Raw genomic sequence first — 12783 nt, forward strand, 5'->3', positions numbered from 1 at the left:
TGGAGGTAAGGTGGAGTAAAAACCTTGCCGGAATTCATAAATGGGGACTAACACCCCCAATGCCACTTGTAATCTGACAGTAATTCCGCTAGACCAAGTGGCAGTAACAGTAAATTCGTTTGGTGGTATCTCTGCGGATTTACCGCCAAGATATCACCAAACTCATAATGAGACCCTTTATCTTGTATTAAATCATGTGGAAAGGGGTGCGGGCCCTGATGGTTTAAGGTCAGAGATTTTTGGCTGGTTCCCAAAATGGTCTTCTCTGCCCTTTGAGTAGATTTCTAATCCAACTGCATATTCGTGCATTATACCTTTCTCTTGGAAACAAAGCCTAATTGTTCCATTCTTCATGATAGGCTCATTATCTGACCATCGCTGTTATCACCCTACTATTGGATGTGTATGGTGGACGCTTTAGCAGAAACACTTACTGTTAAGGCTTGAGGAATGGGCTAACACTAATACAGTTTTGCAAGCGTCTGAGGCTGGTTTCTGCAATGTTTCAGCACCATTGACCATTTCCTAACCCTGTGAACGCTTAGCAGTATACTAGCCGCTTGCAGGTCTAGATTTGTGCTAGTGGGCTCTAAGTCCAGGCCTGTATACCATCCCTTCAATGCCTTCAATCAGGCCTTTGAATTATATGCATTTCCACCGTTGGCAGTTTTCAAAGCCCTCAAGTCTGCTTGCAGCCAATTCTCATGCTTCCCTGTGGAACCTCGGCTGGATGTCTGTCTCTTACAGCCCTGCCAGTAGCACCTTGATTGCTGCTTCTTATACATCAGCTCCAGTGCCTGCGGCTGCTAGCTAGTGCCTCGTGTCCCCCAGGATAGTGTTAATCACTTTAGTTGCAGTCTTGATTCCATCCGCTGTTTCCTTGCCTACATCTTCCTTTGAGGTAGCCATGCATGGGAGATATGCTTTGTGATAGGGTATTATTGGAATTTACAGGGGTGATTGAGGAATAGTGAGTGCACTCAGGACAATTCCGGATGTACATTAGACTGGTGTGGACGGCAAAGTCCTAATGGCAGTGTTTACCTGAAGAGCCGGAAGTTGACGAGAAGCTTATAGTACTATACGACCTAGCAGAGGGTGGGCATTTTGTGTCCAGATGGTATTGGACACTGCTGGCTAGATTGCATAATGGTGAGCTCAAGGGGAAAGAGTTATGGAGAAGAATTCTGGCACAGAGATTGGGGAGATGGAGTGCGATAATGGATTATTGTATGCACAGAAGGTATCTAGGAGGAATGCTCCACATAAGCTTATACAACTCTATATCCTCCATAGAACTTTCATTACACCTTAAAGAGTAGCTAGATTTGCTTGATCGGCACCCCCCTGCGGATTTTAAGCACATGTTCTGGTCCTGTTTGGTGGCGCGTATTTTTGAGGTTAACATTCAGCTGAAAATGGAAATTGTGGGTATTACCAGGTTTAAATGGTCACTTGAAACATGTCTGCTGTACATATACTCCCTACTAACGAGATTTGAATGATAATATTCTGTCTTGGAACTTGCTTATACAATCATTGAGCCTCATTCTGACATTGCCAGTATCCTGGTGGTAGAGCCGGCAGGATACCTGCAAATGTTGCTATTTCCGGCACCCAGTCTGGATTACAGGTACTGGAGTGACAGTATACATCCCCATTCATGGAGCCTCATAGGACTCCAGGAGGGGATATGCTGGTGCCGGTAATGAGGGCTTTTTGCCGTTAGGGAGCCTGGCTTGCCTCCAGCTTGTAGCTGGAGGTACCCCAGGTGCCCTACCGGCAAACCCGTAGTCGGCCGGTCCGGTAAAGTGGCGGTAACCATGAAACCAACACTGTTTTACCGGACTGCCGACTCAGAATGAGGCCCATTGTTCTTTCCTTCTGATGCTATGCCACCTTGAACGGTGAATCCACTTGAGTGCTGAAATATTCTGTTTCTTAGCTGCTACGACTGGGGCATGTGGTTCTTTTTTGGGATTGCTGGGGACAGGGAGGTACTACACGTGCCAATAGAGACATTTAGGATTACATTCTAATTTCTTATGGCTATCATTCGCTCTGGGACTAAAAGTGTAGGCAAGCTGTTTCTTATATATGTTTCTTTATATTTTGTTATTGGTCTGGAGATGGAATTATTGTAATTCCTGCCATGGTAATGTTTATTTGAAATGCCAATAAAAATCAATAAGTCCTGTTTTCTTAGCAGTGCTAAGGATGCGCCCAATGCATTATCAGCTGGAGATTTTCTGTGGCCAGACATTGCTTTTGCCCCACCGCGATATGGTAGGCTTCTTTTCGGTTTGTTTGGCGGAGGGGCTGACGATATCCCAAATATGGGGCAATGTAGTCTCCCTGCCTCCCAGAGCCTCTCTTTTTCTTCATTCTGGGAATCTCACAGAAGTTTCTCCCTAACACATTTGATAATTTCAGCCTTGTGTATGACTAGCCCAGAGCCTGAACAATGATGGATCCTCATCAAGAGTAGGACGATATTGAGACAGCAGGTGATGAACTAATTAGCAATGGCGGTTTGATCACAGGAAAGCAGGCGAAGAAATAATTTCCCCCTCCTACCATGCTTGCTTTTCATTAATCAGTGGCTCCACAGGGCTCATGACCCCAACAAGCGGGAATCTGCTCTGTCCTCCGTACTCTATTAGTTCGCTACAGCCTTCCTTGCCGAGGCTGCCTTAACCTCCAGCAGCGGACTCTGATATCCAGTATATTCTGCCATGGCCTCACCTCCCTGCTCCATTTCGCTCAGTACGGCCTTGACCAGAGGCCTTCGCCTGGGCCCATGGTCCACCCAACACTCTCCAGCCCACTCATTAGGCCCAATAGGTAAAGGGTTCTGAGCATTACACTGGGGGTGGCGGCTGCCTTTTTCCTCAGTGCAGTGCTCAGCCTGTGTTCCTTTTCCATAGTCACAATGGGCCTCATTACGACCCAGGCGGTAAGTTACCGCCTGGGTCGTACCTTTACCACCATGGCGTAAACTACGTTTACGCCATGGTGGTTGGCGGACTTACCGCCCCATTCCGAGGTGAGTGGGGCGGTAAATCCCCATTAACCCATTTACCCTTCCCCATTCCCATTTTTGCCCCATAGGGCATAATGGGAGTGGGGAAGGCGTTAATTACGCCACCGTAAATTATGGTGGCGTAATTAACAACAAGGTCCCTTAGCGCCATGGATTTTAACACCTGCTAAAAGCAGGTTTTAAAACCTCCATGGCGCTAAGGGACCTCGGAATCAGGCGGTAAGGGTCGGCGCTGTTTACGCCGCCGTAAACCCCTTACCGCCTGGGTCCTAATGAGGCTATGTGTCCAAAGCAGTTTCTTCACTGCTGTCACACCACCCTGTGAGGCCAGGTGCTTCTAAGGGCTTGGGCCTCAGTACGTGCAGCCAGAATGCATCATTGCAACATTCTGGGGGCTGGGAGACAACAGGACAAAATTCATTTATCAAAAAACTAAAATTAAGAGATGCACCCAAGGGGGCGGATCACCTCTGGTGATGGCTGGTAGAGTCATGTTTACTCACATGCAGAGATGCATGCACAGAGAAGTCTCACAAAGTAATATTTATCATCGAGTAAGCATGAATCATGAACAAGAAGCCAAACATTGTGATGAACATTGTATTTTATGTAACTGAATCATATTGTATCAGTTCAGTATCACCTAATCAATCTGTCTTTGATCCATGGTATTTTTCCTGACTTTCTCGATATTGGCCAGGTCTCAGCAGTACTAATTTTCCTGCGCTTTATAGAAGAAGCCTGGCTATTTTCAGTTCCATCCAGTTAGTGTAGATATGTGTTAATATTTGCATTGCAAAGGCTACAACAATATTCTATTGTTTACAGAGGCGACAGTTGCCCTAAACCTTCCCACCTGCAATCACTACTAATCTTTCTCCCCTTCCATTTGTGTTCCACTCTTTATGCCAGGCATCAGAGGTGAAGGGCAGGTGAAAAGAAAGGGAAGTTTCTATTTTATTCACTTATAACTGGAAAAGGGCCAGAATACCTGCTTCACGCAAACCAGGTAGTCCAGCTACATGTGAATCGCAGCACACGCAACCCGTCCGCACATCACTCCTACGCACCTCCAACTCACAAAACCTCATCCACATCCCACTCATTACCACTAACGATCCATTCCAAAACAAACGAACACAACCTCATGCTTATCAATACTAACTCCACAGTATATGCAGCAGACAGTACCGACCTCATCACCACCCACAAACGACACACAATCTTTAACACAGACACATTGCTCAGTACCACCTCCCTAAACATCCAGAATTTCCACATTTTCACAGGCTACAGCATCCAAACCAAGGACAGCAAATGGAAGATGGAAGGAGTGTTTGAAATCATCCATTGGCATACACCCTGTTGGAGTACACCACACCAGCATCCTTGAGACTCCTTACCTGGCAGTTCTCACCCATCCACTCTCAAACAGCACCTTCCACCTGATCCACCAAACCACCCTGTAGTTTTCTGCTCGCAGGTTACTAGTCTTCTGTATGTAAGAATGCTGGAATGTTGGTGTACGTGCCTGGAATGTGGAGTGTTGGCCTCTGGGGTGTTACTTGTCCAGGCATAGTTCTTGAGAACTGGGAAGGACCTGTGAGAAACCAGAAGGTGTCTCACGTGCTAGTCCCTGGGGACTTGTCATCCAGGTGGCAAGGACACAGCCATTGCTGTTGGATCCAGTTCCTGGGGGTGGACGAGTTCTGGAGGATCACCTGGGTGAGGGATCCTCGGGGAATAGGACAGGGGCACCGGATGGCGGGACGTGGTATCCCCTTTCCTTTATGACCTCTTCCCCATCCTACTATACAGGATTTACTGACTTCTCAACCACTAAGATGAGGAGGAGAGGGATTGGGAGGATGAAGATTACTGAGGAGAACAGTGAGAATCAGAGACAGAAGACAGACTCTTTCTTATTGACAGCAGACTGTCCCAGTAATGAGGCCAGGCAAAGTCAAGCCTCCCTTTACAAATATGCACACCTGAACCTAATTGCCTCTCCCAGGAATTATAACATGTGGAAACAAAGGCACTTTTTGACCGAGTTGGGGATGCTGGAAGGTGCCAGGAAGCAGGGGAAAGACCTAGGGAGCTGCAGAGACCCTGGGAGACCTGGAGGAGGAGAAAACCGCCCACACAATGGCCCTGTGGGTTGAGAGGAGACCGCAGTGTGGGTAGGGAAATGTACCTACAGAAGGCAAGACCAGGGGCAGCTGGGGTTGCCTGGCGGTACCCACAGCAAAACCCCTCCGCTGGGTCAGGCAGATGAACCCAGGTCTCTGAGGGGCAGGAGTTAAGGATAAGGATAATGATAATGATGTGAGAACCTGACCTCATTTGAACATTCCCCTTTTGGCTCCTGCAGCTCCAAAAATCATGGAATGCCATTTTGGGCAGCTGTGAAGTGGGAGCAAAATTATCACAGTGCATTCTGGGACTGGAATTCCCAAAAACATATTTTGAGAACCGTGAATTTTGAGAGGCAGCTCGAGCTCGGAAGAGGGAAGTCTTCTATGTGAACTAGAAGAGAGGGGTCCGAACCCGGCGGAGGGAGACCCTAAAAGAGCGAGGCAGAACACACGAGGGAAAAGCAGCTCCAAGATGGCAGTTTAATACAAGGAAAAAGATGGTGAGACCAGAGATGGTTGCAAGGAGGGAAGTGCCCTTGGCCTTTAAAGACTGTTACTTTCGTGAACCTTGGAAAGTAAGAAATCTAAGACCAGGAACTAAAGCTGATCAAACCTCCACAGTGTGTCGAAGGTACCTGGGGCTCTCCCGTGTCGATAACCAAGGCAGGGTGGAGCGATTGCTGCCATGGTACTGTCCTTGGGTCCTTCAACAAAGCAGCGTTAGTAAAGACCGCACAGCCGGTGAGTCGGAGAGACTGATACCAAACCAGCCTGTGTTTTGAGCCTAGATTGCAAGCAGCAACATTGTGTGAAGAAATCTAAAGAGAACAGTGTGTGAGACGTATGTGACGAGTCACATGGATATAATTGGAAACCAAAGGAGTAACTGAACTTTGGGAGGCAAAGAAAAGATACAGTAGAAAGAGTGGTCCTACACCACGTGGGTGCTTATTCGAAAGTCTATGTTAGGTATCTAACTGATGCTAAGTGTGAGAAAAGGATATCTTAAGATCGAAGTGGTCCTGCAATGGGTCAGGCTAAACCCTGTGCACATTCGAAAGTCTTTGATGGTTTAATATACAGTGCAATTGGTCTGAGCCTGCTGAGGGAGACTAATTTGGTAAAAGAAAAGGATCTGTGCTCGGCTGCGGGGGATCCTGCGTGAACCGTCATTGCCTGAGGTAAACACTTGAATTGATTAGTTAATTGGTTTCCTATACCAAGCCTGGGGGAAGGAAGTCTTCAAATTGGAAGAGCTGTTGTTTGTCTGCTACTCTGTTCCTGGATGTCCCACTGCCCAGAAGTTCATTTTGTGGGTTTTTGGGTGGGACAGGAAAACCTTGCGTAAGTTCCCACCTGTTCAAAAATCGTTTCCCTTTGGAAAAGGAGAACAAAGTAATTATATTCTTAAATTCTACAGTTACAGGGGAGCGAGAATACCAGTCTCCTTCATAGGTGCTGCTGTGGGTGAAGGGGGTTTGGCATAAGTTAGATTTTTCCCTTTGAGGATATGCACCTATTGACTAAGGGGTCTCTATGGATGTGCTAGGTTTTCCACATAGTGTCTGTTTCCTTGAATCCCTGAAGAACACTCCAGAATCCGCTCTAGGTTTTGGATTTCTAAATCTGCTACATCTTGGGCGATGTAGTACTAAGTACCCAGTTTATTTGGGACCTGGTAGTTTCAAACTAGTTGCTCTCTCAGTGGGTTTGAGAATCGTTCAAGGCTGGTCCTGTCACTTCTACTCTCAGGCGAACCGAGGACTGGATGTCATGTCATGTCGGCACTGTGGCCTGTAATATGTGGCAATGGTGTGTCAGTTTGACATTCCCACTAAGATCCCAATTTGGGCATTCCTAGTTAGCTCCCGATTTGACATCACCAGTAAGTTCACAGTTTGACTTTCCTAGTAATCTTGACATTCCCAGGAGGCTGTCAGTTTGATATTCCCAGAAAAATCGTAGTTTTACATTCTCAGTACACTTGGCATTCCCCATAAACTCCGGTTTGACATTCACAATAAACTCACAGGTTAACAATCCAAGTACACTTGATGTTCAAAATAGATTCCCTGTTTGGTGTGCCCATTAAGCTCAAATGTTGACATTGTCAGTAAACTTGACATTCCCAGCCAATAAAGTTCAAGTTTGACATTCCCAGGAATCTAGTGTGAGAAAACAAAGGGTGTCTCACCTGCTAGTCCCTGGGGATCTCTCTCTCAGGTGGCCTGGGCACAGCCATCGCCTTTTGGATCCAGGCCCTAGGGATAGACCAGTGTGGGAGGATCACATGGTGAGACGCAGTATTCCCCTCTTTCCCATGCCCATGATCTCTCCTATTTCTTAGGATTCTCCGATGTACCAACTCCCTCCCTTGCCACACAAACATTGGGCCGAGGAAGAGGGCGACTGAGAGTAACAATGCTAACTCTTACACATCACATTGGACATGTCCCGCTAATTGGTTCAGGCAAAGTCAGGCACTTGACTCTAAATGGATACATCTGATACCAATTAGCTCTCCTCACATGTATAAAAGGCGGAACATAGAGATGCACTCTGAGCAAGAGCAGAACATCCGGGGCAAAGGCAAACCTACTGGAGCAGAGCAATGGACCGAGGGACAAGAGCCACAGGTGGAGAACCCCAGGAGTTCCCTGCAGTAGGTTGTTGCCTTCAAAAGGCAGCGAAAGACACGTGGTGAAGGCAGAATCCCAAACAAGAAGGCTGCATTGGTTACAAGGATGCCAGCGACCCTCCTGGGTGTTCAGGAGAGTTGGGGAGGTGAGGCCAAGCCTGTGGTACTAACCTTGACTTGTGAACTGGAAGACAGTAAAGACAAGAAAGAAACGCACACAGCCGGTGAGTTGGCAAGCGCCATGAGAGACCGGTGTGTGCAAAAAAAGAATGAAGTGGCAACATTATATCGTACAATTGAAGGCTGCATGCAGGTGGATGAGACACGAAGAAAGGCAGACCTGCAAAGGAACCTTGAAGTAATGATAGCTGTAAAGTCAGTGATACTGAGTAACAGAGTGGTCCGGCGTAAGGAAGTAGTCCACTCGAAAGACTCCATGAAAGGTGAAACATTTGTAGCGATAAAGTGAATGAACTGTAAATGCGAGGTGACTGAAATTAACCCGGAGAAAAGGGGCGAGTAAAAAAGGTGAACATTGAACTTTGGTGCATAATACAGTGAACTACCCAGACCAGGCAGCACTGGGGCAAATAACATAGGAGTGTGAGTTGAAAGCTGGAAAGTCGAAGTGGTGCTACGGAGGTCTGTAGAAAAAAAGCCACACACATTTGAAAGTCTTCGACATCAGGAAACGGTCCGAGCCCGACTGAGGGAGACCGGAAGTGTAATAAGTTGGGGGAAAGGAACCCATAAAGGATATGCGTTAAGCTTGGGGAAGTGAGCCCCTGCAAGTGTTGTGAACCTTTACTTTGAAAGGTCTGAGCCTGACTGAGGGGGACCGACGTGAACTTTTGCTGTGAATGGTCAGAGCCCGACAGAGGGGGACTGATGTGAACCTGTTGGTGAACTGTGTTTTGGAAAGTAAGACCTTTACATGGAAGGTCAGGTGGGCCACGATCCACATTTTGAACTGCCTTTGTGTTAAGAGCCTGAGCCAGAGTGTGCTATCTTGCCTACAGTGACCGCCTCACTCCGTGCTGTCCAACGTGGGGAGGAAAGCTGACTCAGCCACATTTCTTCTTTATATTTTAACACTGACTTTCCTTTGCATAGATATTCTCCTTTTTACACTTTTTGTAAAAGATATAGGGCAGGCATTAGGTTTTTGTTAGTATAGGTGGCCATTTTGATTTGACAGACTCAACTAGGACTGTTTTATTATTTGATGGCCGAGACTACTCCCGTCCTGGCTATAGTGCAAAGTAGGAGTTTGTCCAACCGCATTGAAACTTCAATAAAGGTTTTACAAATTGTAGCTTTTGTGTCAGTGTCATACTTGCGATACCATGCCTCCCTTACACTAAACAATCCAAGTAAGCACTTGGTAAGCTTGACATTCTCACTAAGCTTCCCTTTTGAAATTCCCAATAGGATACAAGTATGATATTTCCAGCAAGCCCTTAATTTTACAATGCGTGTAAGCTTTACTTTGTCAGAATCCTTCCAGTTTGAGATTCCCAGTAAACTACCGTTTGGACATTCCAAGTGTTCAGTAACGGTAAGCTTCAAGCATTAGTATTCTTACCCACATTGAGTGGCTGGATTTCTGTAGACTGTGCCCACTTATTCTGTTCCAGGAATAAGCAGACAGCATTCAGAAATCAATGGGTGTTGCCATGTTTGTCATTGCAGATCTCCACCATGCACACATCACAGCGATCGATCCTGATTCACCACTCAACGCGGTGAAAGGCATGGTAACACAGGATCTACCCACGTTCCCAAGCCTTTGTCTGCAGTGCGTAGTGAATCCTCAGATAAAGGTGAACAAATGCCTGCCGTTGGGTTATTGCACCCTCTGGTCTCACAAGAGCGAGGCCCTCATCGATTTGTGTTGATGCTATCAAACATATGTGTATGACCCTGTCCATTACATCTAAAACCACATTAATTCTCCCAAATGAGTGGACAAGACAACATCACCCTATGAAGAATGGATTGCATGTAGTGTTCTGCACCGTTCTATCATCATGTCATCAGTAACTTGAGACTTGCAGCTGAAGTTGCATAAAGCACTAACGTCACAAAGAAATGACTAATGTGGTTTTGCTTGAAGCTCTCTAATATTACAATTTGCAATCATATAGTCTGCTCTTTTCATTACATATCTGTCCAAATAAATCTCCTCCCTCATCTTCTCTTGACTGTTCTACTGCTCTCCCCTTCTCTTTGGTCTCCCTGCCTCTCATCTTGCCCCCCTCAAATCCATCTACCACTCCTCTATCCGTACACTTTGTCTTCTTGCCCCCGTGACTCCTCTCTGCTCTCTTACCTTGGCTGGCTTCCCTTCCACTCCCAACTTATATTCCAATTCCTCTGTCTTGTATTCAAATCTCTCTACGACCTTGCCCCCCCTATCTCTCTTCCCTCCTCTCATTCTTTACTCCCTCCCGGCCTTTCCGCTGATCTCTTCTTAGTTACTGGTTCCCCATCCCCTTGTGCCTCCTCACAATTCCGTTCCTTTCAGCTCTTGGCCCCCCTACATTGGAACTCTTTACCTTTCTCTGTCCGCTCCATTCCCACATACTCCACCTTCCGCACCTCCCTAAAATCTCTTCTTCTCCATTCCCCCCCTGATCTCCCTTCCTACCTACCTACTCTCTTACTCCCCTATTCTCCCTCCTACCCATCTCCCTTCCCCACCTTTTCCTTTCCCCACTCCTCATCCTTCCCTTATCCCTTCCCTTACCTAGGTAAATTGTTTTTTATATTGTCTCGCTGGTTTGTCTCATGATTGTTATTATGCTTCATTCTTTATTCTTGTATCCTTATTTATTAATTTATTTATTTATTTGCATTTGTATCGCGCACTTGCAGCCCAGGGACATCGAGGCGCTGTTACAAGAATATGTGAATATGTAAGAAGTTTGACATACAGGTTGAGGCGCCTTAGGCTTCCCGGTAGGATACAGCATAGCATGACAGGTTACAGATTACATACATGCAGAATGATAGAGAACAATATGCTGGTTCTACCTAAGATGGGTGGTACCAATTTATAGCTTTTAGTTGAACAGCTTAGTTTTAATGGTTTTCCGGAACACTTGGTGGGATTCGATCTGTCTCAGGTGAGGAGGGAGTGCGCTCCAATGTGCAGCGGCCAGTGTCAGAAAGCTGGAACCGCCTGCTCGGGCTGTCCGGATTTTAGGTGTGAGGATAGTATTGGAATAGCCTTCTCTGAGGGGCCTTGAGGCAGTATGCCTGGTGATTCTTTGTGATAGGTATGGGGGTGCAAGCTCATGGAGGCATTTGTGAGTGATGGCGAGGGTTTTAAAGACAATTCTCTCTTTGACTGGAAGCCAATGGACCTGTTTTCTCACTTCATAGATGTGGTCTCTTCTGGATGTTCCAGTGGCTGCCCTGAGTGCGTTATTTTGCACCAACTGGAGTTTGTTAAGGTTTTTTTGGGATGTCCCAATGAGGAGGGCATTGCAGTAATCAAGCCTAGACCCAATTATTGCCCTTTCAATAGTAAGGCAGTTCTCACGGGAAAGGAAGGGTCTGGCTGCGTTTAGCACTTTGGTATAGTACGCAGAGGATGAGGCAATGGCATTAACCTGCCTATCCATGTTCAGGTCGGCGTCCAAGTAGACTCCCAGGGTCTTGACATTGTTAGAGACTTTGATGGGAGTGCTGTCAATTTGCGAAGGAAGAGTACTGCTCATCGAGGTTGCCCAAGGTAGTGGGTGATCCTATGAGCAGGAGCTCAGTATTTTTGCTGTTGAGGCAGAGCCAATTGTCCGCCATCCAGGATTGGATGGTGTAGTAAATGGAGGTGAGTGTAGTAAGTTCAGCGTCATAGTCCCCTGTGAGTGGAATAAGCACCTGCGTATCATCAGCATAGTTAGTGTATGAGATGTGCATTGCGTCAAGGATGCTGAATAAGGGTCTTGTAAAGAGGTTGTAGAGGGTAGGTGCAATGCACGAACCCTGTGGGACGCCACATTGAATGTGGCTGGGGGTGGCACGGCAGTGTCAGACAATACCTTCATGACTCTCTGCTGGAGAAAGGAGGTGATCCATTCACATGCCTTTGGGGAAAAGTTGGCCTCAGTAGCTAGATGGTGACACAAGGTGTTGTGATCAACCAGATCGAAGGCTGCTGACAGGTCAAGGAGCAGAAGGAGCGCAGGTTTGCCTGTGTCTCTAATATCACCTATTTTGTTCTTTAGGTCTAAGAGGGCCATCTCAGTGCCGTGTCGGGTGCGGAAGCCGGGTTGGCGTAGTCCAAGAAGACGGTTCTCTTCCAAAAATTCTTGGACTTGCAGGTAGGCTGCTTTGTCAAGAATTTTTAGTAAAAATGGGACAGTGGTGATGGGCCTATAGTTCCCTGGGGCCGTTGGGTCAAGGGAAGGTTTCTTGAGGAGCGGGCGAACCCATGCTTCCTTAAGGCCAGATGGAACGTGTCCAGACTGGAAGGACGAATTCATGAATGCAGTAAGGAAAGGAGCTAGGATTTGTGCCGAGTCTTTGATGAGTTGGGCAGGACAGGCGTCACCTTTACAGTTAGAGGGTTTGATGGCTTTGAGCAGGGTGATCACTTCAGGTTCGGTCATATCTCTGAAGTGGAAGGTGGAGGGTGGGGAGGTTCTAGTCATCGGGGGTTTAGGTGTAACGCTATGTAGGCTGGCTATGAGGTTGTTGAGAGCTTTTTGGTGGCCGCGGATTTTAGTTTGGAGTAGGTTGAGTTTATCAAGCATGGCTGACTGAATGCTGTTGCACCAGTTCTCATCTTTAAGGAGAGAGGGAGGTGGCACAGAGGGCTTTTCAGATTCCCTGAAGATAGTGAATAGTTCTTTGGACCCTGATTTGGTGTCATTGTTCCTAGAGTTGAATGCTGAGGATTTGGCTACGGTGATGTTGGCTTTATAGGAGATGGACATGGCTTTAAAGGCATTCCTTGT

The 12783-nt window shown here is 46.8% G+C and overlaps 1 protein-coding gene across 1 annotated transcript in view; it reads right to left on the bottom strand.

The window, feature by feature from the left end:
- Positions 1–12783, bottom strand: part of KLB (klotho beta) — a 385009-nt gene that overhangs the window by 163272 nt on the left and 208954 nt on the right. The gene's annotated exons all lie outside the window — the stretch shown is intronic.

Source organism: Ambystoma mexicanum, chromosome 6q (genome assembly GCF_040938575.1).
Source record: "Ambystoma mexicanum isolate Mex_15411 chromosome 6q, UKY_AmexF1_1, whole genome shotgun sequence".
NCBI lineage: Eukaryota > Metazoa > Chordata > Amphibia > Caudata > Ambystomatidae > Ambystoma > Ambystoma mexicanum.